General features: G+C 46.2%; 1 long non-coding RNA gene and 1 pseudogene across 1 annotated transcript in view; both read left to right on the plus strand.

Moving 5' to 3' along the window:
* The window catches only part of LOC136628082 (uncharacterized), a 407320-nt gene that overhangs the window by 141352 nt on the left and 238357 nt on the right, over window positions 1-27611 (plus strand). The gene's annotated exons all lie outside the window — the stretch shown is intronic.
* On the plus strand, window positions 14478-27398 carry LOC136616532 (transmembrane protein 62-like; annotated as a pseudogene).

A 27611-nucleotide genomic window follows, 5' to 3' on the forward strand; every position in this document is an offset into this window, starting at 1 on the left:
TATACTTCGCGGCACTACGGTGTATTGTCACGGGCTGACCACTTTTTTTTCCCCATTTCATCAACTGGCATGGAGAAAAGAGGTAAAAAAAACAAAAAAAAACAAAGCAGTATTTCTATGCTTTTCACAGAAAAACACACAAAAACATTCAAAACTTGCAGAATCATAAAGGAAGACAATACTTACTGTAATTCTTCTGCTGGATGATACTGCCTTTTTCCCACGTCTGCCCATAAGGTCAGCGCTCTGAACTCCTCCCACGCTTTAGATGTCAGGCTCCTGTTCTTGTCCCAAATTGTGGGAAAATCTTCCATTTGGACAACTAACTTGCCCATGTCAAACATTTTGTCTGTCATGGCCATTGTGCACTTGTTTGCTTAAAAACCACACCTTGTCCACACCTCCTTCCTTGGTGTCCTAGATACATGAAAAGTATCCACCCTCAAATACGCGTACATCCACAATGGTCATTGCGGATGGAACGCGAAGCAGACGCTTCCATATAGATCAATGGAGCCAGTCGCCGCATAATCCACGATAAAATAGAGCTTGCTGCGTTTTTAAATACGCTGTCAGAATCCACAATTGGAATCCGCTTGTGTGCGTGGAACACAGCGGAAGACATTAGTTTCTATGACCAGTTACTACTGCGAATTTAAGTTCCGGGTGCCGATCGCGGATTCAGAAACTCAAATCCGCACGTGTGCATGAGCCCTTAATTGGGAGTAAAAAGCAAAAAAAGAGGGTTTTTTTTAAAAGTAATCGTTTCTTTGTAGAATTAGTATATTTACACTAAAATAAAGGAGGGGAATGGCTTCCTCATTTTGTTTTGGCCATATAGATATACAATTTGCTTTGGATTATAGGGTGCATTTGGCAACTGTTTGGTTGGCATTGGCTCATATTCATTTTTATACATTTTATTATTTTTTTACATCTGTCCCTCATGACACCATATAAGACCTCGCAGGGGGTCATTCACACTGTCTTTTCCTAAACTTCACATTTTTCCACTGCAGCTATAGCACCCATATGTGCCCCAGTTAGGGCTCATGTCTATTGGTGTTTTTTCACTGCATATTACACATGTGTTGCACGCATGATTGATATGCGTTGAATGGACTTTCATTGCTCCATACACACCTGGCGTAGCGATAGGCAAGTAAATTGAGAAATAAATTGCAGCATGCACTTGTATGGGCTGTATATCAATATCAATATGGTGTAGATACACAATACATTGCGTATAAGCAGCATATTAATATGCAGCCGCACTCTGAACAGTAGAGGGGGGGGGGGGGAAACAAAACACTAAGCATGTTCGTGATGTCAGATTCCCGGGCATGCGCAGTGCCATACACAACCCATAGGCAGTCTCTGTCAGCATAGTGCATGGGCTATGTATGTGTACAAGACTGCGGAAGACCCAGAGCATTTTACGCATACACCCATGAGCATGAGCCCTTACAGGGGAAACATCCCCCTGTAGTGACAATAGTGGAAAGAAATGAAAAGTGGATGGAGCGACCCCAGTAAAGAGGAAATAGGATAAAAAAATAGAAGTGGATATCTGAATTGCTGTCATGAGGGGAAGAAGTTTTCTTGTATATGGAACATGCTTCCCACCCTGAAAGACGTTCTACCCGATGGGTAAACATATCGAACAAGTGAGGAAAAAGGTGATTAGACCTACTCAATAAATCGGGTTTCCAGGAGTCTCCATGACATCACCATTTGAGATTTCCTGTCCAATCAGGAGGAGGCTCACACCGAGAGGTTAAAAAGCTCCCCCCTCTCCCACCTTCCTCAGTGGTTTCTAACGAATTGCCGGGTAGGAGCTTAACCTAAATCTTTAGGTAACTGGTATCTTAACCTATGTTTTTCCTAAGGGGGTCTCTCTCTCTCTCTCTCTTCCCATGAAGGCGCTACTGCCCTTGTGGAGTGGGCCTTAAGAACCAAGGGGACTTCTTTTCCCCGGGCCCTGTAGGATTCTGTCATGGCCAGACGAATCCACCTGGCTATGGAGCTTTTTGCAGCTTTGTTCCCTTTGTTTGGGCCTGGACGAACAGGTTGTTCCGCCTCCAGTGACCTGTGGTGTTAATATAACTCAGGATTGCTCTCCTGACATTCAGGCAGTTTAGGGTTTTTCCTCTAGTCTTTAGGTTTATTGAAGAACAAGGGGAATACTACATTCTGAGCTCTATGGCAGGGTGACACCACCTTTGGCATAAAGGCTGGGTCTGTTTTAAACACTAACTTTGTGTCGGTGATTTTAAGGAACGGGTGACGGCTAGATAGGGCCTGTAGCTCGCTAACCCGTCTTGCTGAGGTAATGGCCACCAGGAAGACTGTTTTGATAGTGAGCATTCTTATTGAAAAGCGCCTTGATCGATTTGAAGGGTTCTGCTGACATAGCCCTAAGGACCCAATTTAGATTCCAGTCCGCAAATATATTTGTGGGCCTAGGTCGTAACCTATCTGCTGCTGTCAGGAATCTGCTAATCCACCTGTTCTCTGATAACTTGGTGTCGAATAAAGCATTACGGGCTGCGACCTGAACTCTTAGGGTGCTTGGGGAGAGGCCCATATCCAGGCCCTCCTGCAAGAACTCCAGGATTAAGGGGATGTCCTGAAGGCAGCCCTGAGATTCTCTTCCCTGCCTACATGAGATAAACTTGCTCCAGACCTTTTGATAAATAAGGTTGGTTGTTTTCTTCCTACTTGACATTAGGGTCCTGATCACTTTCTCGGAGAACCCCCTTCTCAGTGTGGATTCTTCAAGATCCATGCTGTTAGATGAATATTGTCTATATTCAGGTAGCTCAGAGGCCCCTGCATCAGTAGATGTGCCTGGGCAGGGATGATGACTGGGTTCTGGATACTTAATGTTCTTAGAAGACCAAGCAAGCTCCTCCTCGGCCAGAAGGGGGCCACTAGAATCAGCGTGCATCTCTGATCTGAAGTATTGCAACACTCTTGGAATCAACGGTATTGGAGGAAAGGCATACACCAGCTTTCTTTCCCAATTCTGACTCAGGGCGTCCACCGCTGTTGCCTGGTCCCCTGGTCTGAGGGAGAAGAAGTTCTTCACCTTGGCGCTCTCTTTGGTTGCAAATAGATCTAGTTGTCTGTTAGGATTCTGAACACCTCCTGAGATAGAGACCACTCTTCCGGGTCTATAAGTCTTCTGCTGAGGAAATCTGCCCTTTGGTTCAGCGATCCTTTTAGATGTGTTGCCGAGATTGAGAGGACTCGGCCCTCCGCCCAGCTGAAGATCTTTTGCGAGATGCTCTGTAGGGCTGGTAACCTTGTTCCCCCTTGGCACCGAATTTGGGCAACCACCGTGGTGTTGTCCGACAGGATTTTTATGTGTTGATTGCTTACAGAGCCCCCCAGCTGTTGGAGGGCCTTCCAAACTGCCTGGAGTTCTCTAATTTGATGATTGACCTCTAATCTCCTGTGACCTTGGACCTTGTAGAAGTTGGTCTTCCACCTGCACCCCCCACCCCCAGGCACTTGCGTCTGTTGTGATGTGTGTGGTCAAGACTCCTATTACAGTTCTTCACTAGAACTGTCAGTTAATCCAATATACTACTATACACGGGATACGGTCGCCAACTGCCTGATTATCCCTCGTCAGATCGCTACCTCCTGGTTTCCAATTATAATCTATTAATTTGATGACCTAAGAAACTTAAAGCCTACTATTTCTGAGGAACACGCGATATACTCTCTAGACCTACTACAACCGTACAATCTATACAGAACGCAGAATACGGATCTGTACCCATCATGCGCATTAGTATTCTAGGCTTCGCCGCCCTCTGAAATTGCTACAGCCGACATTGGTTATAGGGGTGACCACACAGCCCCAATGTAGCTAAACTAGCGTCTGGTGCCTGATAGAGGTTGATAACCAAAGGAGACCCCTAATCCCCACCCCTACCTCATCTACCTACTCCTGATCAAACTCCACTGAAATGATGCGCCCTTCATCCACAAAACAAGAAAAAAAGGATCTACCTCCGACAGTGTCCAAGCGGTCTTCAAGACAAACTTCGACTCCAACCGTTAGACGAGTCATCTTGTTCATCTATGGAAGACACCCCAGCTGCTCAGACTTCCACACCTGCGGACCCAACCAACCTAGTTGCCATCACTGCCTCGATAACTGACTCTTATGCCTCAAATACACTCATTACTCAAAAAAGAACTCCTACAAATTTCCTCCGACATCACATCAAAACTCACAAAAGAAATTCGGGACCTAGGCTACCAAACAGCAACATTGGAAGACCGAATGGACAACGCAACAACTGTTCTCGAGTCCCATGAAAAAGAGGTGGAGCAGCTACACAAGGAAATCTTGATCCTCCACGACAAATTGGAGGATGCCGAAAATAGAGCCCGCAGAGACTATCTACGGATCGGCGGCATTCCTGAATCCATCCAGGACCTCCAATCCACCACAACAGCCTTGTTCCAAGAACTCTGTCCCAACATCCCTATAGAGAGTCTGGAGATGGACAGTCCATAGAGCTCTACGGGCCCGCAAACCGGGTGGTCCCCCGAGGGACATAGTTCTTAAAATGCACTTCCTTTGCACCAAACTACTACGAGCGGCTTGCTCCACCTCCAAACTAATTTTTCAAGGGCACGAATATCAACTCTTCCCCGATCTAGCGCCCTCAACATTGGCAAAAAGAAAAACCCTCAAGCCCTACTTAGAGATCCTGCAGTAGAAGAGAATACAGTATAGGTGGGGATTTCCCTTCTGACTTACATTCTCTTTCAAGGATAGATCCCACACTAGTCTATCTAAAGAGGGAGCGAGATGCTGCTTTGAAGATCTTCAATTCCCACAATCAGCTCAAGTCGGATTCAGCAACTAATTCGCAGCCCCCCAAATCACCCAGGAGAATAGTGGAGAACGACCAAGAGCCATGAATAAAAACGTGCACTCGCTCTTATTCCAGACCCATGGCAGGACTAGGACATTAAACTAATATGGAACTCTGCCATTGGTTTAATAAAGCCCCACAATAGCAAATTCACTAAATGTCCCCTCTCGTATGCAGGACAATCTCCACTACAATGATCACAATATCCTGTTAAATATTTTGTCATTTTTTCTCCTCTCCAGTCTCAGGATTTAGCCAACATAAGGTTTGATAACGAGACTCTCGAGTAGGATTATTGTTACTTGTTGCTGGTTGCGGGTCCATCCTATAGCGGTGGCCATGAGTTAGATACTTGTTTACATTGATTGATGTTTACCACGTGCTAACCACTATTGCAAGTTGTGAGCTGCTCTCTCCTTCCATCCTTTTCCTCCCTTCCCTCTTCTACTTACCTCTTCTCCTCAATCTCCTCTTCCCCTCTTCCTGAATCTTCCCCTCTAAAAAAGGGGGTCTCCTTACTCCATTCCCCATGATATAACTTTAAGCTCCTCTCTGGCACCTTCGCAGTGTGCCAATGCTGTTGGCAACAGCTGCCATGACTACTACGGTAGCCTTACTGTTACAAGGTACTTGTCTTGTTGACAACGCTATCTCTTCTGGTTGGCCATTCCTTCCACCTCCCCCGTCCTTCTCCCCTCCTCCCTCTCGGGACTGGGGTATCGGAAAATCGTTTCACACAATGTGCAGGGCTTCAATTCCCCTAATAAAAGATCCAAAGCCTTCCGTTATTACAAATGTATTCACGAAGATATCGTATGTTTACCGGAGACCCACTTCTCTGACCACTCCTCCCCATGTTATCTTTCTCCCCATTATCCCACCTTCTTTTCAGCAATGGGTTCATCCAAAACAAAGGGGGTGACTATATGTATCAGTCGCTCTGTCCCATTCACCCATACTTCAACTATATCTGACCCGGAAGGCCGCTTCGTAATCCTAACTGGGGTTATTCAGGACGTCCCGATTACCATCGCAGCATATTATGCTCCAAATTCAAGACAAATTAAAGGGGTTGTCCCGCGGCCAAAACAAAAAAATTTTCACACCCCAGTCCCCCATGTTAAGCAAACATCACAAACTACCCATGTAAATCAGTTTTTTAGAGCGTTTCTACTCACCATGAAGCTGTTTCATGAAGTTATAAAAATCTTCTTCCAAGATGGCCGCCGTCATTTCCCAATGTGCACCGCTTGTCTTCTCCCATGGTGCACTGCGGGTCTTCTCCCATGGTGCACCGTGGATGTTCTTCTCCAGTCTGAGCTCCACTGCCGATTACAGCCACCTCATTGGCTGATTGGCACCATGTGACGGGGCGGAGCTACGCGATGACGCTGAGAAGGGGAGGAGCCAGGACGCAGCTCGTGAGCCCAGACCCTACAGAAGAGGATTCCTCTCTGCGCAGGCGCGACTGTTGCGGCGACCAGAGGATAAGTTTGATCGTCGCCATGGAGACGAGGACGCCAGCACCGGAGGGGGTAAGTGTATAACTTCTGTATGGCCAATATTTAATGCACGATGTATATTACAAAGTGCATTAATATGGCCATACAGAAGTGTTTAACCCCACTTGCTGTCGCGGGACAACCCCTTTAACTTCCTTACAAAGCTGTTCGAAATTGTAGAAGCTAACAAGAGCGGCACAGTCATCCTATGTGGAGATTCTGATTGCATCTTTGACCCGAGCCTGGACAGGAAAGCCATTTCCCTTCCAATGCCCCATATACAACCACAACATTCCATTTCACATAACCTTAAAAGGCTCCTACTACAATACCATCTTGTCGATTCCTGGAGGGAAGTCAACCCCACAGTCAAAGACTTCACACATTTCTCCGCCCCTCATTCCATATACAGGAGAATAGACCAGATTCCAGTTCCGGCTTCATTTCTACTCCAAATCTCACAATCTAAAATCCTCTCCGTTCCTTGGTCCGACCACAGCCCAGTTACCATAACTTACAATCCCTAATGTCAAAACCCACTAATACCTCCTGGACTATAAACGATTCTTTATTAGCGCTTCCCAAGAAAATTGCCTTAACACTAGAGATGAGCGAGCATACTCGTCCGAGCTTGATGCTCGTTCGAGTATTAGGGTACTCGAGATGCTCGTTACTCGAGACGAGCACCACGCGATGTTCGAGTCACTTTCATTTTCTTCCCTGAGAAATTTGCGCACTTTTCTGGCCAATAGAAACACAGGAAAGGCATTACAACTTCCTCCTGTGACATTCCAGCCCTATACCACCCCCCTGCAGTGAGTGGCTGGGGAGATCAGGTGACACCCGAGTATTAAAATCTGCCCCGCCCGCGGCTCGCCACAGATGCATTCTGACAGAGATCAGGGAAAGTGCTGTCTTGCTGTAGCTGCTATAGGGAGAGTGTTAGGTGTTATATTCGTCTTCAAGAACCCCAACGGTCCTTCTTAGGGCCACATCTGACCGTGTGCAGTACTGTTGAGGCTGCTGGGAGCAGTGTTGCACAATTATTTTTTTTTTGTATATCGGGCGTGCAGACCATAGCGTCCTTTTTACAGAGTATACAGAGTCATTTTACAGAGTGTAGGGGCAGTACTGGTGAGGCAGGGACAGTGGGAAAGGTGAAAGAGATATACTGGCTATATAGGCAGTGTGGTTGTTCCCAAAAAGTTTAAAAATATACTATATTTGGCCTGCCTGTCACTGCCTTCAGTTTACTGCGTCTCTGCTGGGGGTAGTAGTTGGTGAATTAATACCCAGCCTTGCGCATAATTGTTTCCTGCCTCTGCTGTGCGTTACCTACGCGAAGTCAGCCTCCAACAGGGAAATCGAAATACAGTGTATATTACAGGCAGTGTGGTTGTTCCCAAAAAGTTTAAAAATATACTATATTTGACCTGCCTGTCACTGCCTTCAGTTTACTGCGTCTCTGCTGGGGGTAGTAGTTGGTGAATTAATACCCAGCCTTGCGTATAATTGTTTCCTGCCTCTGCTGTGCGTTACCTACGCGAAGTCAGCCTCCAACAGGGAAATCGAAATACAGTGTATATTACAGGCAGTGTGGTTGTTCCCAAAAAGTTAAAAAATATACTATATTTGACCTGCCTGTCACTGCCTTCAGTTTACTGCGTCTCTGCTGGGGGTAGTAGTTGGTGAATTATTACCCAGCCTTGCGCATAATTGTTTCCTGACTCTGCTGTACGTTACCTACGCGAAGTCAGCCTCCAACCACAGGCCAATAAGCGGCACATTTAATTACAGCGTTCTGTTTCTGCTAATCTCGTAATACACCATGCTGAGGGGTAGGTGTAGGCCTAGAGGATGTGGACGGGGGCGAGGACGCGGAGGCCCAAGTCAGGGTGTGGGCACAGGCCGAGCTCCTGATCCAGGTGTATCGCAGCCGACTGCTGCGGGATTAGGAGAGAGGCAAGTTTCTGGGGTCCCCAGATTCATCTCACAATTAATGGGTCCACGCGGTAGACCTTTATTAGAAAATGAGCAGTGTGAGCAGGTCCTGTCGTGGATGGCAGAAAGTGCATCCAGCAATCTATCGACCACACAGTCTTCTATGCCGTCCACAGCTGCAACTCTGAATCCTCTGGCTGCTGCTCCTCCTTCCTCCCAGCCTCCTCACTCCATGAAAATGACACATTCTGAGGAGCAGGCAGACTCCCAGGAACTGTTCTCGGGCCCCTGCCCAGATTGGGCAGCAATGGTTCCTCTCCCACCAGAGGAGTTTGTCGTGACCGATGCCCAACCTTTGGAAAGTTCCCAGGGTCTGGGGGATGAGGCTGGGGACTTCCGGCAACTGTCTCAAGAGCTTTCAGTGGGTGAGGAGGACGATGACGATGAGACACAGTTGTCTATCATTGAGGTAGTAGTAAGGGCAGTAAGTCTGAGGGAGGAGCGCACAGAGGATTCGGAGGAAGAGCAGCTGGACGATGAGGTGACTGACCCCACCTGATTTGCTAAGCCTACTGAGGACAGGTCTTCAGAGGGGGAGGCAAGTGCAGCAGCAGGGCAGGTTGGAAGAGGCAGTGCGGTGGCCAGGGGTAGAGGCAGGGCCAGACCAAATAATCCACCAACTGTTTCCCAAAGCGCCCCCTCGCACCATGCCACCCTGCAGAGGCCGAGGTGCTCAAAGGTGTGGCAGTTTTTCACTGAGAGTGCAGACGACCGACGAACTGTGGTGTGCAAGGCTTGTCGCGCCAAGATCAGCCGGGGAGCCACCACCACCAGCATGCGCAGGTATATGATGGCCAAGCACCCCACAAGGTGGGACGAAGGCCGTTCACCGCCTCCGGTTTGCACCACTGCCTCTCCCCCTGTGCTCCAACCTGCCACTGAGATCCAACCCCCCTCTCAGGACACAGGCACGACCGTCTCCCAGCCTGCACCCACACCCTCACCTCCGCTGTCCTCGGCCCCATCCAGCAATGTCTCTCAGCGCAGCGTCCAGCCATCGCTAGCGCAACTGTTTGAGCGCAAGCGCAAGTACGCCGCCACGCACCTGCACGCTCAAGCGTTAAACGTGCACATAGCCAAATTGATCAGCCTGGAGATGCTACCGTATAGGCTTGTGGAAACGGAGGCTTTCAAAAACATGATGGCGGCGGTGGCCCTGCGCTACTCGGTTCCCAGTCGCCACTACTTTTCCCGATGTGCCGTCCCAGCCCTGCACGACCACGTCTCCCGCAACATTGTACGCGCCCTCACCAACGCGGTTACTGCCAAGGTCCACTTAACAACGGACACGTGGACAAGCACAGGCGGGCAGGGCCACTATATCTCCCTGAAGGCACATTGGGTGAATTTAGTGGAGGCTGGGACCGAGTCAGAGCCTGGGACCACTCACGTCCTACCCACCCCCAGAATTGCGGGCCCCAGCTCGGTGGTGGTATCTGCGGCGGTGTATGCTTCCTCCACTAAACCACCCTCCTCCTCCTACGCAACCTCTGTCTCGCAATCAAGATGTGTCAGCAGCAGTACGTCGCCAGCAGTCGGTGTCGCGCGGCGTGGCAGCACAGCGGTGGGCAAGCGTCAGCAGGCCGTGCTGAAACTACTCAGCTTAGGAGAGAAGAGGCACACGGCCCACGAACTGCTGCAGGGTCTGACAGAGCAGACCGACCGCTGGCTTTTGCTGCTGAGCCTCCAACCGGGCATGGTCGTGTGTGACAACGCCCATAACCTGGTGGCGGCTCTGCAGCTCGGCAGCCTCACGCACGTGCCATGCCTGCCCACGTCTTTAATTTGGTGGTTCAGCGGTTTCTGAAAAGCTACCCACGCTTGTCAGACCTGCTCGGAAAGGTGCGCCGGCTAAGCGCACATTTCCGCAAGTCCAAGACGGACGCTGCAACCCTGCGGACCCTGCAACATCGGTTTAATCTGCCAGTGCACCGACTGCTGTGCGACGTGCCCACACGGTGGAACTCTACGCTCCACATGTTGGCCAGGCTCTATGAGCAGCGTAGAGCTATAGTGGAATACCAACTCCAACATGGGCGGCGTAGTGGGAGTCAGCCTCCTCAATTCTTTACAGAAGAGTGGGCCTGGTTGGCAGACATCTGCCAGGTCCTTGGAAACTTTGAGGAGTCTACCCAGATGGTGAGCGGGGATGCTGCAATCATTAGCATCACCATTCCTCTGCTATGCCTCTTGAGAAGTTCCCTGCAAAGCATAAAGGCAGATGCTTTGCGCTCGGAAACGGAGGCGGGGGAAGACAGTATGTCGCTGGATAGTCAGAGCACCCTCCTGTCTATATCTCAGCGCGTTGAGGAGGAGGAGGAGGAGCATGAGGAGGATGAGGAGGAGGGGGAAGAGACTGCTTGGCCCACTGCTGAGGGTACCCATGCTGCTTGCCTGTCATCCTTTCAGCGTGTATGGCCGGAGGAGGAGGATCCTGAAAGTAATCTTCCTAGTGAGGACAGCCATGTGTTGTGTACAGGTACCCTGGCACACATGGCTGACTTCATGTTAGGATGCCTTTCTCGTGACCCTCGCGTTACATACATTCTGGCCACTACGGATTACTGGGTGTACACACTGCTCGACCCACGGTATAAGGAGAACCTTTCCACTCTCATACCCGAAGAGGAAAGGGGTTCGAGAGTGATGCTATACCACAGGACCCTGGCGGACAAACTGATGGTAAAATTCCCATCCGACAGCGCTAGTGGCAGAAGGCGCAGTTCCGAGGGCCAGGTAGCAGGGGAGGCGCGGAGATCAGGCAGCATGTACAGCGCAGGCAGGGGAACACTCTCCAAGGCCTTTGCCAGCTTTCTGGCTCCCCAGTAAGACTGTGTCACCGCTCCCCAGTCAAGGCTGAGTCGGCGGGAGCACTGTAAAAGGATGGTGAGGGAGTACGTAGCCGATCGCACGACCGTCCTCCGTGACGCCTCTGCTCCCTACAACTACTGGGTGTCGAAGCTGGACACGTGGCCTGAACTTGCGCTGTATGCCCTGGAGGTGCTTGCTTGTCCTGCGGCTAGCGTCTTGTCAGAGAGGGTGTTTAGTGCGGCTGGGGGAATCATCACGGATAAGCGTACCCGCCTGTCAACCGACAGTGCCGACAGGCTTACACTCATAAAGATGAACAAAGCCTGGATTTCCCCAGACTTCTCTTCTCCACCAGCGGACAGCAGCGGTACCTAAACAATACGTAGGCTGCATCCGCGGATGGAATCATCGTTCTCTATCACCATAAAAAACGGGACCTTTTAGCTTCATCAATCTGTGTATTATATTCATCGTCCTCTTCCTGCTCCTCCTCCTGAAACCTCACGTAATCACGCTGAACGGGCAATTTTTCTTAGGCCCACAAGGCTCAGTCATATTACTTTTGTAAACAATGTTTATACGTTTCAATTCTCATTAAAGCGTTGAAACTTGCACCTGAACCAATTTTTATTTTAACTGGGCTGCCTCCAGGCCTAGTTACAAATTAAGCCACAGTAACCAAAGCAATTAATGGGTTTCACCTGCCCTCTTGGTTGGGCATGGACAATTTTTCTGAGGTACATTAGTACTGTTGGTACACCAATTTTTTTGGGCCCTCGCCTACAGTGTAATCCTAGTAATTTTTATGGGCTTGGCCTGCACTCATGCTACAGCAAGGTGTGTGGGGTTGGCCTACACTTTTGCTACATGAATGTAACTGGGGCCTTGTCTATACTGCAACTACTGAAATGTGAAAGAGACTGTTATCTCCCTAAACTGCTGCAACGGGAATGTTACTGTGGCCTGTCTTGACTGCTACTACTACTGAAATGGAACTAATACTGTGCTCCCCCTATACTGCTGCTTCGGAATTGTTACTGGGGCCTGTCTTGACTGCTACTATTACTGAAATGGAACTAAGACTGTGCTCCCCCTATACTGCTACTAGTGATATGTTACTGGGGCCTGTCTAGACTGCTACTACTACTGAAATGGAACTAATACTGTGCTCCCCCTATACTGCTGCTAGTGATATGTTACTGGGGCCTGTCTAGACTGCAACTACTACTGAAATGGAACTAATACTGTGCTCCCCCTATACTGCTGCTTGTGATATGTTACTGGGGCCTGTCCCTAATGCTACCGCTGAAATGTTACTAATTCTGGGCTCTGACTATACCGCTGCTAATGCTATGTCACTGTGGTGTGGAAACGGAGGCTTCCCAAAGACATGATGGTGGCGAGGCCATTTCCCACCAACGCGGTTACTGTTAAGGTACATATTACCAGTCTGACTGGGGCATGCACTGTGGGCCGAAGCCCACCTGTATTGTATGTGACGTTAGCTCTGCTGAGCAGGGCTCTGCAATGGGATACATTTATGTACCGCCGATGGGTTCCAGGGAGCCACCCATGCTGTGGGTCCACAGGGACTTTACATTAGGGATTTGTACCTGCCAGTGTCTATGTATTAAAAACCCCGGTCAGACTGGGGCATGCAGTGTGGGCCGAAGCCCACCTGCATTTAATCTGACGTTACCTCAGCTGTGCTGGGCAATGCAATGGGATTTCTTTATGTACCGCCGGTGGCTTCCTGGGACCCACCTATGCTGTCGGTCCACACGGAGTTGTAACTGCATGTGTCTACTTATAAAGAACCCCAGTCTGACTGGGGCATGCAGTGTGGGCTGAAGCCCACCTGCATTTAATCTGACGTTACCTCAGCTGTGCTGGGCACTGCAATGGAATTTGTTTATGTACCGCCGGTGGCTTCCAGGGAGCCACCCATGCTGTGGGTGCACACGGAATTCCCATTGCGGAGTTGTACCTGCCTGTGACTATTTATAAAAAAAAACCGGTCTGACTGGGGCATGCAGTGTGGGCCGAAGCCCACCTGTATTTAATCTGACGTTAGCTCTACTATCCGGGGCACTGCATTGGGACAAACTACAGGAGCAATACAGCGCTAATGAGATGTGCACAGCTACGCTAGCATAGGAGTCCGCTGTAGGCCCGCGATTGCTGAGGGTTTGTGCAGAGGCCTATGTCCTGGGTGCAGTGAAAGTCCGCTTCCTGCCTAGGATTGCTGAAGCTGTGGGCCGAGGCCTATGTCGTGAGCGCGGTGCAAGTCTGCCATGTTTGGCCGGTCAGATCAATTTTTGGTTCATGTCTTGGGTTTCCTAGGACCCACCTATGCTGTTGGTGCAAACTTAGCTCCCATCGCGGTGTTTGACCTGTCTGGCACAAAGACACTGACTGACTTGGGCAGGGGACAGAGTGCAGACGGCTTTCCCCTTGCAGTGTCGATTGAGCTATGCGACACCTTGACAGAATGAATAGTGTGTGGCACATGGGTTCCCCATTGCTATGCCCACGTGTGCAGCTCCTGATGGAGGTGGCACAGGATTGGATTTCTCATTGCTTCTGTACAGAATTGTGGGCTATCGCCCCGCCCCTTTTAAAGAGGGTCGCTGCCTGGCCTTGCCAACCCTCTGCAGTGTGTGCCTGCGGTTCCTCCTCATGTCTGACGCACTTATAAATAGACATGAGGGTGGTGTGGCTATGAGGCCAGCGTGTGGCATGAGGGCAGCTGAAGGCTGCGCAGGGACACTTTGGTGTGCGCTGTGGACACTGGGTCATGCGGGGGGGGGGGGGGGGCGTTGGGCAGCATGTAACCCAGGAGAAGTGGCAGCGGAGTGTCATGCAGGCAGTGATTGTGCTTTGTTGGAGGTAGTGTGGTGCTTAGCTAAGGTATGCCTTGCTAATGAGGGTTTTTCAGAAGTAAAAATTGTTGGGAGGGGGGGGGACCCACTCTTGCCGCTATTGTGGCTTAATAGTGGGACCTGGGAACTTGAGATGCAGCCCAACATGTAGCCCCTCGCCTGCCCTATCCGTTTCTGTGTCATTCCCATCACTTTCTTGAATTTCCCAGATTTTCACAAATGAAAACCTTAGCGAGCATCGGCGATATACAAAAATGCTCAAGTCGCCCATTGACTTCAATGGGGTTCGTTACTCGAAACGAACCCTCGAGCATCGCGGAAAGTTCGACTCGAGTAACGAGCACCCGAGCATTTTGGTGCTCGCTCATCTCTAATTAAAAATGAATATTAAACTGTGTAAGCATTGGAAAGTTGTCTTTGATTTCGATCACGCCATGTAAAGCCGGAAAAATTAGACCTAACAGTGGGTTCTTCTCTAGTTCAGCTGTGGCATACATGTGTGGTCACCTGCACACCCTGGGAGGGTTAGCCCCAGTCCTGCACTCCCAGCATCATCAAGGGACATTGGAACTGGAGTTGGGAGATTGGATGCATAACAGAAGGTAAAACATGCTATATTGTTATGTGACTCCCCTTTTCTGTATATGTATACCATGTTCGTTCTCCCATCCTTACCCCTTTTTTTTTTCTTCCCCAGATACCGCATCTTTGCCTTTGATCATGACTTGTTCAGCGTTGTAGACCTCCAATTTGATGAATGGCCTGCTATCCTTATTACCAATCCTAAATCTGCACTCTACACAAATCCCGCAGAGGAGCCTTTACAACGGATCCTGCACTCAACACATATCAGGTATTTCCATTTTATCTGGCCTTGAAAATAATGCATAGGTCATTAAAGATGTCAATACTATGAATAATAAGACAAGCTTGTCTGTTAAAATACGTCAACTTGCTGATTAAAACTGAAAAAAAAAAAAGTATGACCACTCCCTAAAAAGTATATCCTGCTTCACAACCAATGAGAAATCGAGCAACTGTGCAAAAGCCGTAAGTAAAAATGACTAGGGATCAGACAAGGTTTTTTTGTAGACTGTAGGAGCTGTAGCCAATGGAAGTCATAGGGGATGTTCTATACACACTGCAGTGGTGTGGGATGCTATCGCAGCTGAAGTTCCCAGGATCTTCGCCTGCAATACCATCACAGGCCACTGCAGTGTGTATAGAACGGTGCATTTTCAACAACACATTAGTTCCATACACTGACAAAGCAGCTGATGAATACCAATTTTGGAGATAGGTCATCAATAGTTCATTCCTAAGAAATCCCTTTAATTTTATTATTTTAGCTGCATTTAAATAATTACAAAAAAATACTTTTGCAAGTTTGCGTTAGCTGTGGTTCATTATCATTCACTGAAACCTACAGTATCCTGTGATGTCTTGCCCTGGCACATGGTTTAGTGGAATGCAGAACCACAAATACTGTTAATGAAATAAGCAAAATATATTAACATCCTCAGCCAGAATTTGTGTAATCGGTCTGTACTGTGGCTCTAGGTGGTAAGCTCCTTCATCAATCAGTGTAGTAATAGCAGTAGTAGTCAAACTACTAACGACGACCTGTCCGTCCATGAGTGAGTGAGTTTGTGAGTGACTTTCATGCACCACCCATGATCACCTAACTGTGACATCATCACAGGTCCTGTACGCACACAGCTGCTGTCTGTCTAGGTGTTCGTTAGTATTCCATTGCAACTGAGGCCGTGGGGGGTTTGTAGTCCACCCATAATCTGCACAAGGGTGCAGGACCTCTGACATCAGTCATGTGATCAGTGGCAGAGCATGACAGTGACATCACAAGTCCTTAATCTCTGCTTCTGATCCCTGTTGTATTGGATGAACAATGTATATAGCAGTGTGTGACGTGCATGTAGCAAATTGCAAGTTTGGGGGCGATAAGCCACATGTTCTCGCACATCTCTATACATTTGAATTGGAACGATTAAATTCCTCAATGAAGGCAAACTTCAATTGCAACGAGGAATACTGTGGAATGATGAGGCCAAGTTCCATGTATCCGGTGGTGTTAACAGACACAACTGTTTTTATTGATGACCTGAAAACCCTGAAGTGACAATTTTGGTGGATAACTGCATGCCAGGTGTGCTGGTCTGGGAAGGAGTTTCATATTTGAGATTACACCCCCATCCCAGGCCTCTCACTAGCAAAACCAGACTCCTACTGTACACTGAGGAAGGGCAAATACCCTGAAACAGCTGTCTGTACATGGAGTCTGGCTTTGCTTTTAATTCCCAGTCATTGTTACAAGGCTTGTATATAGTCTAATTTTGGCTTGAAGGAATGCTGCCTTCCAATAGGTGGCACTGTGGCGGTATTATTCCATCTCCCTTATTTGCAGATTTGGTATTGATACGCTCTTTTGAGCGTTCTTTGTTTTAGGGATCTGTGACGGGAAAGTGTTACTTGGATCTGCTTCAACACACTGTTTATCCCATCATCCAGCGTTGGGATATTTTCAGCAACCTGTGTTGACAGCAGGACAGCCCCAGCTCTTTATGCACATTGTAACTGGTTCGATGAGAGTTGGATAAACAGACGTGAGCCAGTGGGCTGGCTGGCTCACTTTCTGGATTTTACCCAACTTGACTTTTTCCTTTGGGGCCATCTTAAGGATAAAATGTATATGTATCCCATTTCAACAATTGATGAGTTGGAGCTTGCTAATACTGAGGAATTCAATAACGTTCCAGTTCAAATGTGCAAGGATGCACGCAAGCGTGTGGCTTATCGTCTCCAAGCTTGTATTGCTCTTGAGGATGCAATGGTTGATCATTATGTCAGAAACGGACATTAGATTGATTACCTTTTTGAAAGTTTAACCCCTTAGTGACAAAGCCTGTTTGCGCCTTAGTAACGGAGCCAAATTTGGGAAATCTGACATGCGTCGTTCAACATAGCATAACTCCATAAAGGCTTTACATATCCAAGTGATTCTGACATTGTTTTTTCGCCACATGTTGTACTTCATTTAGGTGGTAAAAAGAGACCGATATAATTTGTGTATATTTATTAAAAGTGCCAATATTGGAAAAATTTTGAAAAAATTGTCATTTTTTCACATTTTCAACCGTAATATCTCAAATATGTTCAAACATACAGTACCAATTTTTTGATAAGATATATATTTCCATCTGTTTACTTTATTCTGGTCGCACACTTGAAAAACTTTAGTGTTTTTTTTTAACCATTTAGAGGACGTACAAATTTAACATTACTTTTCAGCATTTTGAGGAGCACTTTGTTTTCCTGCACCAAGCCAAGTTTGCAACGGCTCATGAGTGTCAGAATAATAGATACCCCCACAAATGACCCCATTTTAAAAACTACACCCCTTAGTGTATTCACTGAGGGGTGTCATGAGTATTTTGACGCTACCAGTTTTTTTCAGGAATTAATTCAATTTAGAGAAGAAAAAATAAAATTTCATATTTTTGCAAATATGTCATTTTAAAGACATATTTTTTTTTCCTATAGTGCCCATGAAAATAAGGATTTACACCCCAAAATGGATATCCCTGTTTCTCCCGTGTTCAGAAACATACCCATTGTGGCCCTAATCTTATGTCTAGATGCACAACGGGGCCTAAAATGAAAGAAGTAGTCGGTGGTTTTCAGAACATAAATTTTCCTTGAAGGCGTTTTAGGCCCCATAGCACTTTTGTAGAGCTCTTGAGCGGCCAAAACCAAAGAGAACCCCCACAAGTGACCCCATTTTGAAAACTAGACCCCTTAACGAATTTATCTAGGGGTGTACTGCCCATTTTGACCCCACAGTTTTTGAATGAATTCAAGCAAAGCAAAAGGAAAGAAATGTGATTTTCGTTTTTTTGGCAATTCTGTCATTTAAAAACTGCTTTTTTTGTTCAGCACACACATGAATGAAGACGTGCACCCCAAAATAGATACCCCTGTTTCTCCCGTGTTCAGAGACATACCCATTGTGGCCCTAATCTTTTGTTTGGATGCACAACGGGGCCCAAAATGAAAGGAGTAGTCGGTGGCTTTCAGAACAGAAATTTAGCATGAAGGTGATTTAGGCCCCATTGCCCACTTGTAGAGCCCTTGAGCGGCCAAAACGACAGAGAACCCCCACAAATGACCCCCTTTTGAAAACTAGACCCCCTAACGAATTTATCTAGGGGTGTACTGTGTATTTTTACACTACAATTTTTGAATAAATCTAAGCAAAGCAGTAGGAAAAAAATTACAATTTTCATTTTTTTGGCAGTTGTATCAATTTAAAAACTGTTTTTTTTGTACAGCACACATAGGAATGAAGACTTTCACCCCAAAATGGATACCCCCGTTTGTCCCGTGTTCAGAACCATACTCCTAGTGGCCCTAATCTACTTAAAGGACACATGGCTAGGCCTATAATGGAAGGAGCACCCGTTGGATTTCAGGGTACAACGGAATAAATTCCAGGCCCCATCGCCCACTTATAGAGCCATTGAGCGTCCAAAACGATAAAGAACCCCCTCAAATGACCCCATTTTAAAAACTAGACGCCTTGTCGAATTCATCTAGGGGTGCACTGCGTATTTTGACCCGACAGTATTTGAATAAATCTAAGCAAAGCAGAAGGAAAAAATTACGATTTTCATTTTTTTGGCAATTTTGTCAATTTAAAAACTGGGTTTTTTTGTACAGTGTACATAGGAATGAAGACCTTCACCCCAAAATGGATACCCCCGTTTGTCCCGTGTTCAAAAACATACCCCTTGTGGCTCTAATTTACTTACAGGAAACATGGCAAGGCCTATAATGGAGGGAAACCCGTTGGATTGCAGGGCACAACTGAATAAATTCCAGGACCCATTGCCCACTTGTACAGAATAAAAATTGACACCTTAAAAATCCCCCCCCCCCCCCCCGCCCGCACACACTCCGCGCCCTTTTCGGTGTTCCCCAAATCTTAGATAAAAGTAATAATGTGAACTGTGTAGTATTTCCAAAGACAGGGGTAATTACGGAGGCTGGTTGGGATGGGTACATGGGGCAATAAAACCGTGTATCCCCCCTCCTCTCATGCTTTTTGGGGGTATTTCGTGACCTCAGTGGCGGGTATGGGGTGTAAGAAGTGGCGCTCTGTGAGTCTCCGTAAGCTTGATGAGGTGCGGCGGTCTCACACAGAAGGCGCTCAACAAGCTGCTCCTGGAACTGCATGAAGGCGAACGTTCCCGGGGTTTCTTGTAAAATACGTATTACAGGTAGCGGTCTGAATAACGCCAGGCTCACACGGCCGTAGGCGGAATCCGCTTGCGGAGGCCCACAGCGGATCCCATCTGTGAGCCCGGCTGTGACCCTGCGTACGGCCGCGTAATGTACTGCGCATAACTGCCTACTCACACAGGCGGTCATGCTCAGTATATATATTTTTTTTGTTTGTATTTCCCGCACCGTCGCTTAGCAATGACGTGGGTACCTGCAGCCCGTATACAATGTAGTTGCGTATGGGCTGCGGGTATATCCACGACCATGGAGCAAAATGGGCTCTATGTTACGGAAATCTGTGGTAAAATAGAACCTGCTGCGTTCTCTTTTCTGCTAATGGATTACGCAATTCCAACCCACTAATGTGAGCGGAATTGTGTAATCCAATGCGATTGATCTGCGTATTACCGCATCGGTGAGGGGAGATGAACCTTCACCTTTTTTTTACTTTTACGTGATCGCCATTATCCACTGCGGCCCCCCGTGAAATCTCCAGGCTCTCGGCTAAGTTTTGTAGCCAGGAGCAGGGAGATTTTAAATTACCACAGCTTTTGTGCATGCACCTGCCATTTTGGCGACATGCGCGTGCGCAGAAGCTGGGGTAAGGTCCGCAGATAAATCCGCGGGCCTTAGGTACGTCATTTCATCCTCCCTCACAGATATGATCTGTGGGGGGAGATGAAACACAAGCTTTTTTACCTTTTTTTTTTACTTTTTACACTTTTTTTTTACTATACATGATCACTGTTATCACTATACATGAGATAAACTTGCCCGCGCCGTCTATAGAATTTCCTGCATGCTCCTACAGCTGTCTTATAAAATAAAAACACGGATGTTAATTTCCTCTTCATCCATTCAATTTGTGACTATTGGGAGGGGTACAGTTTTAACTTGTGGAGACTTATAAAACCATGCAATGCTTCTCTGGGAAATTTAGTATGCAAATGAAGGTACAATGCCTCTACAGCGCCACCTATAAGTCAATGTGCAAGCTTTTAACAGGCCTTGTAACATGACTGGGAATATAAGCCAAAACAAGAGTTTTCTGGAGAAGACTTAGAATGTTGGGTGTTGACTTATAGGAAAGCTGCCTTTCAATAAGTAGCACTGTAGAGGTCTTGTACGATCTCCTATTTGCCTACCAGACAGACAGGTAATTGATGGGGATTGCGGAGGAGGGTTGGCATTCCTGGTATCCTATTGCAGACAGAGCAATAGAGGAGGGCTCCTTCTCCAGCCAGTTACCCTATAGGCACAAGACTGTGAGAAGAGGGGAGGATATAGCTCATCTCCTGAGTCATATATAAAATGTCATTATATACAGTGCATTTTGTAAGTCTTTAGACCCTTTCACTTTTTATATTTTGTTATGTTGTGGCCAATGCAAAATCTTTGTAGTTTTTTTTAAAAATGAAAAACTAATAATTTTCGCTGATCTAAGTATTTACACCCTGTACTTAGTTGAAGCACCTTTTGGCAGCAATTACAGCCTCCAGTCTTTTTGGATATGATGCTACAAGTCTTGCACACCTGGATTTTGGGTTTTTGTTTGCCGCCTTCTCTGCAGGTCCTTTTTAAACTCTGTCAGGTTGGATGGGGGCAGTCTGTGGACAGACAATTTCAGATCTCTCCAGAGATGTTCAATTGTTCAAGTAAGGACTCTGGTTGGGCCACTCAAGGGCATCTTATAGAGTTGTCCCTAAGCCACTTCTGTGGTGTTTTGGCTGTTTACTTGGGGCCATTGCCTTGTTGGAAGGTGAAACATCTCTGTACTTTGCGCCATTCAACTTTCCATCAACCCTGACTCCTTGTTCCAACTGCTGAAAAACGCCCCTACAGCATGATGCTGCCACCACTATGGGTCACTGTAGGGATGGTATTGGGCAGATCATGAGCAGTCCCTGGCTTCCTCCAGACATAATGCTTAGAATTAAAGCCAAAAAGTTCAATTTTGGTTTCATCAGACCAGAGAATCTTGTTTTTCACAGTCTGAGTCCTTTTAGATGCCTTTTGGTGAATTGCAAGTATACTGTGTCTTTTACTAAGAGGCTTCTTTCTGGTCACTCTGCCATAAAGCCCAGATTGGTAGAGGCTACAGTGATGGAGGACCTTCTGGAAGTTTCTCCCATCTGCACACAGGATCTTTGGCACTTAGCCAGAGTGACCAGTGTGTTCTTGGTCACCTCTTACCAAGGCCCTTCCTCCCTGATTACTTAGTTGCGTGGATTGATCACCTCTAGGAAGAGTCCTGGTTGTTCCAAACTTCTTCTATTTAAGAATTATGGAGGCCGCTGTGCTCTTGGGAACTTTGAGTATTGCAGAAGTTTTTGGAGTCTTTTCCAGATCTGTGCCTCCACATTGTCCGGTCTAAGCTTTATAGGCAGTTCTTCTCTCCACATGGCTTGGTTTTAGCTCTGATATCTGGATCTCCAGTTACAGGGAAAGCCTCCACCTACAGTGACATTAGTCAATAACACAGCTGATCAGGATTCGCTAGGACCCTGCAGCTCTGCTGTGGCAGGGGGCACCTTGCTGTCACATGATGATATTTCAGTCGATTTTGGAACATGCTACTTTTGCACTGTAATTTGTGACTTGCTATTCCTCTCTACACTTTTGGAAAGTAGTGAGAAAAGAGGTGAGTTTACTGGGGGAGAGGGGGCAAATTTAAGTCAGTGTTGCAAATCAAAATCTTCTCCTACTAAGAGTAGATTTTATTTTCAGTTTTTTAAAGGCAGCCTAAGAAATATCAAATTAAGAGTCATTTGCCTTTTAATAAACAGTGCATTTTAGTCCAGCAAACTTCAGTTTGAGGGCTTATTCGCATGGACGTAGATCGGCCGGGTTTTCACGCCCGTCCGATATACGCTGCCTCTCTGCAAGAAGAGGAGATGGGACGGGGCGGGAGCTAGTGTGCTGAGCTTTTGCCCCCTTTCTACCCCTGACAAATGTTTGCGAGGGGTGGAGCTTAACTCCGCCTGCCCCCCCTCCCATTGCAAACAATGGCAGGGGGCAGGAGCTGAGCACACTAGCCCCCGCCCCATCCCGCCACCACCTCTTGCAGAGAGGGGCAGCTTATATCAGGCGGGCATGAAAACCCGGCCAATATATGTCCATGTGTATAAGGCCTAAAACGGAGCCATGAAACGCCAGTCTTCATAAATATACCTTATTAGTTCCTTCCATCTTATGACATTCTTTAAAACCTGTAAGTAAATATTGAAAGGGATAAATATTTTAGTTCTGTCACCCATGTGGGACATAAAGATGGAAGCCTTTTTTCTATCTTGAGTTTAAATTGTTTTTACAAAACTATTGCTTACTAGTCTGCATTATTTTAATTTAAAAAAAAAAACAGAAATCAAACAGAATGAAGGCGAACTGAAGCCCTTCAGTTCTCCTTGAAATCAGTGACTACTTAAACAGAACAGTTGTTTCCTGGTCGGCAGCTCCTGAGATGGAACTTCTAAACTGAAAAGTACAGATGAAAGTACAGGGCAAAATTAGTAATGATGGTAATCATAATAAAAGATTGTAAATTACATTACAGAAACAGTTTCCAGCTTCATGAAATCTTTTACAAACAGCTGACATCGGTGTAAAATAAGGAGCAATACTCACTTTACCGATGCCTGCTGCTCTTATGATGCTTCCCTGATCCCCTGCCGGTTCTTTATTACACTCTAGCAATGACGTAGTACGTCAAGAATTGACTACTGTAACCTTTCATCGGATGTAAGGCTGGTGTAGCGATGCCAGTGATTGGCTGTAATGACAGATCATCACTTGAGCCTGGTTAACGAAGCTAGTGGGAAAACCGGTAAGATGAGTATTAGGGTCCGATCACCTGTAGCGGATTTGTTGCAGATCTGCAGCGGATTTCACCCCTTCAATTGAAAGAATGAAATCTGCTGCAGTTCCCCACCAAAATCTGTGCCAAAATCCACAGTAAATTGGCTCCGTGTGAACACGCTTAGAGGCCTGTACACACGTGTGGCTCAGTTAAAACGTCCATCCTGATTATTTGAACGGATTCTTGAATGGATCCAGATTTTTTTCAACAGGACTTCCGTTATGCTTAGTTTTCATTTTGTTTATCTTGCGTAAACAAACAATAAACTAGCTCTTCTGTCCTTTTTTTTTTAACCAAAAGGTGTTTTTAAAAAAAAATAAGTTGAGAAAAGACATTTTATTAGGAATCAAAAACGCTATACGTACCAGGTGTTACTCCTTATGTTATTTTATACCATGGCCAATAATTTGACACCCTGAAGTGGCTGTCCCCTAATAATGCTTTTATTTATTTTCACCATATAGAATCCTGGTGTTTTCTCCGCATCCTATCACGTCCGTAAAGGTTTTCATAGATGGAAAAGAAGTGGGGGAAGCTGTGCACTCATCTGGTCCATTATATGTCTTGGAATAGATGGCTGAAAATTATAAGACTGGGCTCCACGAGATCAAAGTGAAAGCTGAGGTAAAAGGAAATAGAAGGCGCGTGTGAATGCAGCTATCTAAAGTGCTTCAGTTTTGCACAACAGTGCCCATATGTTCCGGATCTTTGCAACATATCCTGCTTTTGTACACTGTGTAGAAAGTGGAATGAGAAAAAATAAGATATTACATCCACTTGGTTTTATATTGTGAAACATAATTGTATAATGTAGTGATTATTATTAGCCGGATCAAACCAACTAGAAGATGGAGAACTTCAGATTTCTTGCATTTGCCTTTCATTAAAGGGGTTGTCCCGCGCCGAAACGGGTTTTTTTTTTTTACTACCAACCCCCCCCCCCCCCGTTCGGCGCGAGACAACCCCGATGCAGGGACTTAAAAAAAAAACGCACAGCGCTTACCTGAATCCCCGCGCTCCGGTGACTTCTTACTTACCGGTTGAAGATGGCCGCCGGGATCTTCTCCCTCAGTGGACCGCAGGGCTTCTGTGCGGTCCATTGCCGATTCCAGCCTCCTGATTGGCTGGAATCGGCACGTGATGGGGCGGAGCTACACGGAGCTGATCTCCGGCACGAGCCCCATTGAGAAAAGAAGAAGACCCGGACTGCGCAAGCGCGTCTAATTTGGAGCTTAGACGCTGAAAATTAGACGGCTCCATGGAAACGAGGACGCTAGCAACGGAGCAGGTAAGTGAAAAATTTCTTATAACTTCTGTATGGCTCATAATTAATGCACAATGTACATTACAAAGTGCATTAATATGGCCATACAGAAGTGTATAGACCCACTGGCTTTCGCGGGACAACCCCTTTAACTACAAATCACCTAGTCCTTGTAAAGCTGTCCATAGTGCTGAAGCTTGAAAATTACCTTTGTTCGCCTTGATAATATAGAATTGCATTCTCATATCAAGGTAACGATATCATGATTAGCAGCATAATGGAATTGAAATGAACACATTCTATAGAGAGAGGAGGCCTTGACAAATCATGAGTCAGACATGGGCTACTTCATTCACCTCTTGTAATTGTGCTTTTAATAAAAGACTCTTGGTTAATCTGAGTGCTGTGACTTGTCGGACTCCAAACAACCATCTATAACCCTTTGCAGGAAGATCTGCTTGTCAAATCCTAAAAAATTGGGATAAGATATCTAGAGTTGTGAATGACAGCTTGTTTTTCGCTTTTTTTGCTGTGCATATACTGTAATATTAATCTACAATATAGTATATTCGTTAAAGGACTTTTCCCATCAAAGATGACCCAATGCTGAATGTGACCCTCACCCCAGGTTCCACCCCCAGCAAGCCACTACCAGCCAAACATTTACCTTCAGTGGGCACTGGGAAAATGTACTATTACATGACAACCACCCTGCTATGACACCCTTATAGGGCATATGAACAGAAGTTTTCTTCTTGGGACAACGCCTTTTAAAAGTACCATAAAAAGACTTCTGTAACTTTTTTTTCATGCAGAAACCTTTTTCAGTATGTCCTTATCAGGGGTATGATCAAATAGAGACGTAGTCCATGCTCTCTGAATTCCCCAGTATTAGCTAAGAGCGGCTATACAGATTGGCTATAGATTGACCAAATCGGTTGATATTGGTGGGACAGACTGATCGTCTAAGGTGTGTGGTGGCCTCCCAACTCTCCCCCGATAGCAAATATCAGGCACATGAGGATTTGGCACGTTGAATTTCAACTGCACAATACTTTTGTTCTTTGGTAATGGCAGCAGCTTTTTCCCCACTTTGAATTCAAAGCGCATGCACCCTCGGCTGAGCACCCTTCAGTGCTTTGTTTTCTTAGTAAATGCTACATTACTGTTTCTCACTAATAACCTTAAAGGGAATCTCTCACCATCTTTTTGCAGCCCTCACTGAGGGTAGTATAAGGTAGTTAGTCACACTGATTATAGTGCTGGATGTATCTGTGCTGTACTTTGGGAGAAACTTGCATTTTATTAGTAACAACCAGACATGCATATCACTGTAATCGGGGTGCCTGTCGCTACCTTGAGCTGCAAAAGATGGTGACAGATTCCCTTTAATGAGAGCTGCAGTACATCACACACCAGGAAGAAATGTTATTTACAGTCTGTCTATGAGCAACGACTGTGGATTTCTATGTAAAGATGGTTGTGATATTGAATTCACTAACTCCTCTTATTTGTCACCTCCTTCCTAAAATATGGTACCCACCGTCACTATGTAACCTTTTCCTTTATAGGATGCAGCAGAAGGAAGTCAATCCAGAAGCCACTTGTTCAGCTTGGAAGATGATGCAGCTGTCAGCTTTAGCATTTTTCCATCTTTAATTCTGCTTATGGATCATTATGTTGTTGTAAGTTCTATGTATTTCATGTTTACCAGGTCACCACCGTATGTTATGCAGGTCTCTTTGACCTTTGAACCTGCTTAGCTAGTTTCCACATGTGATTTTGTAGGACCCTCCCCTTCTTGAGCCATATGGCATATAGCCCACCTGAGCAACATTGCTGGAATTGTCTGACCGAGAATTCCATCTGGATTTAAAGGGGTTGTTGGCTTTGGACAATGCCTTTTTCCACTCCGTCCTCTTGATGACAGCACCCAATGGAGGTTGCTCCCCATCTTCTGTAGGGTCAGGGACACAGAAAGGTTGCATAGCCCTTTCCCAATAAATTTCCCAGTGGTTTCCTGTCCTTACTAAAGGTAGAAGCAGAGATGACCATATTGTTTTTTTTCTTTTAACTTATTTATGGGGGTTCATTTGGGGTCTCTGGTCTCTTCCCTTTCTGGGTTCCATTGGGTCAGCATTCCTCTGGGCAAGAGTCCCCTGGCAAGGCCCCATTCCCTCCACTGGAGATTTGAGAGCCACACTCATGGAACTGCTTTCCTTGGCTGCCAGGGGCGCTCTTGGAAGGCATCAGGATGCTGGTGACATTGGAGGGAGCAGAGCTGGGATTTCGAGTAATCCTGAACAAACTAGGGGATTTTCAGCTGTTTTGAAACTGAATCTCCTATTACTCCAACACCATTGAGGGTTGGAACACACTGATTAGCTTGCCCAACTGGGCTGAAACTACGCCCACATATAGTTTACAGCTTGTTAAATAGTAAGACAGTTCTACCAATAATGCTACAGTTTTACCACCATCACTGGGCAGCGATTAAGTCGTGTTAATAGCTGCATGGTTTTGTTAATGTGTATGGATGCAGGCTAATTTTTATTATGATAATTTTTTATTATGTCTCATTATCCAATATATCATCCTGGGTCCTTGACTTTGTGGGATCAGGTATTGTGAAAATGTACTAAATGGTACTAAAATGGTTATCTCTTCTCTAGTCGCAGGTGCTGTTTATTCTGGCTGTACTGAGTCAGCTCATTTTACTAAAATTTTATCGGTTCAAAAGGCGAACTATTCTCAGGGGTAAGTGGAAAAATCCTTTATAACCTTCACACAGGGCGGAATATTCTGCAACAGCCTTGTGAAGTACGCCGTCCCTGAATATCCTCCCAAAATCTGCACTGGTAACTGTGGACTTTTATGCAAAATTTCCGGCAGAATTCTGTTATTTTTATTTCTGCAACAAAATCTGCAAGCTAGTAGTGTGGATTTTGGGGATGAATATTCCACAACACTGTTGTGGTATATTCTGTCCTATGTGAAGGGTCCCTTTAATGCTGTAGTCTAACTACTTCCAGCAATGAAGACATTCACAGATATAGGAACATACTAAGTAAAAAAATAAATAATAATAAAAAAAAA

This window comes from Eleutherodactylus coqui, chromosome 1 (genome assembly GCF_035609145.1).
Source record: "Eleutherodactylus coqui strain aEleCoq1 chromosome 1, aEleCoq1.hap1, whole genome shotgun sequence".
NCBI lineage: Eukaryota > Metazoa > Chordata > Amphibia > Anura > Eleutherodactylidae > Eleutherodactylus > Eleutherodactylus coqui.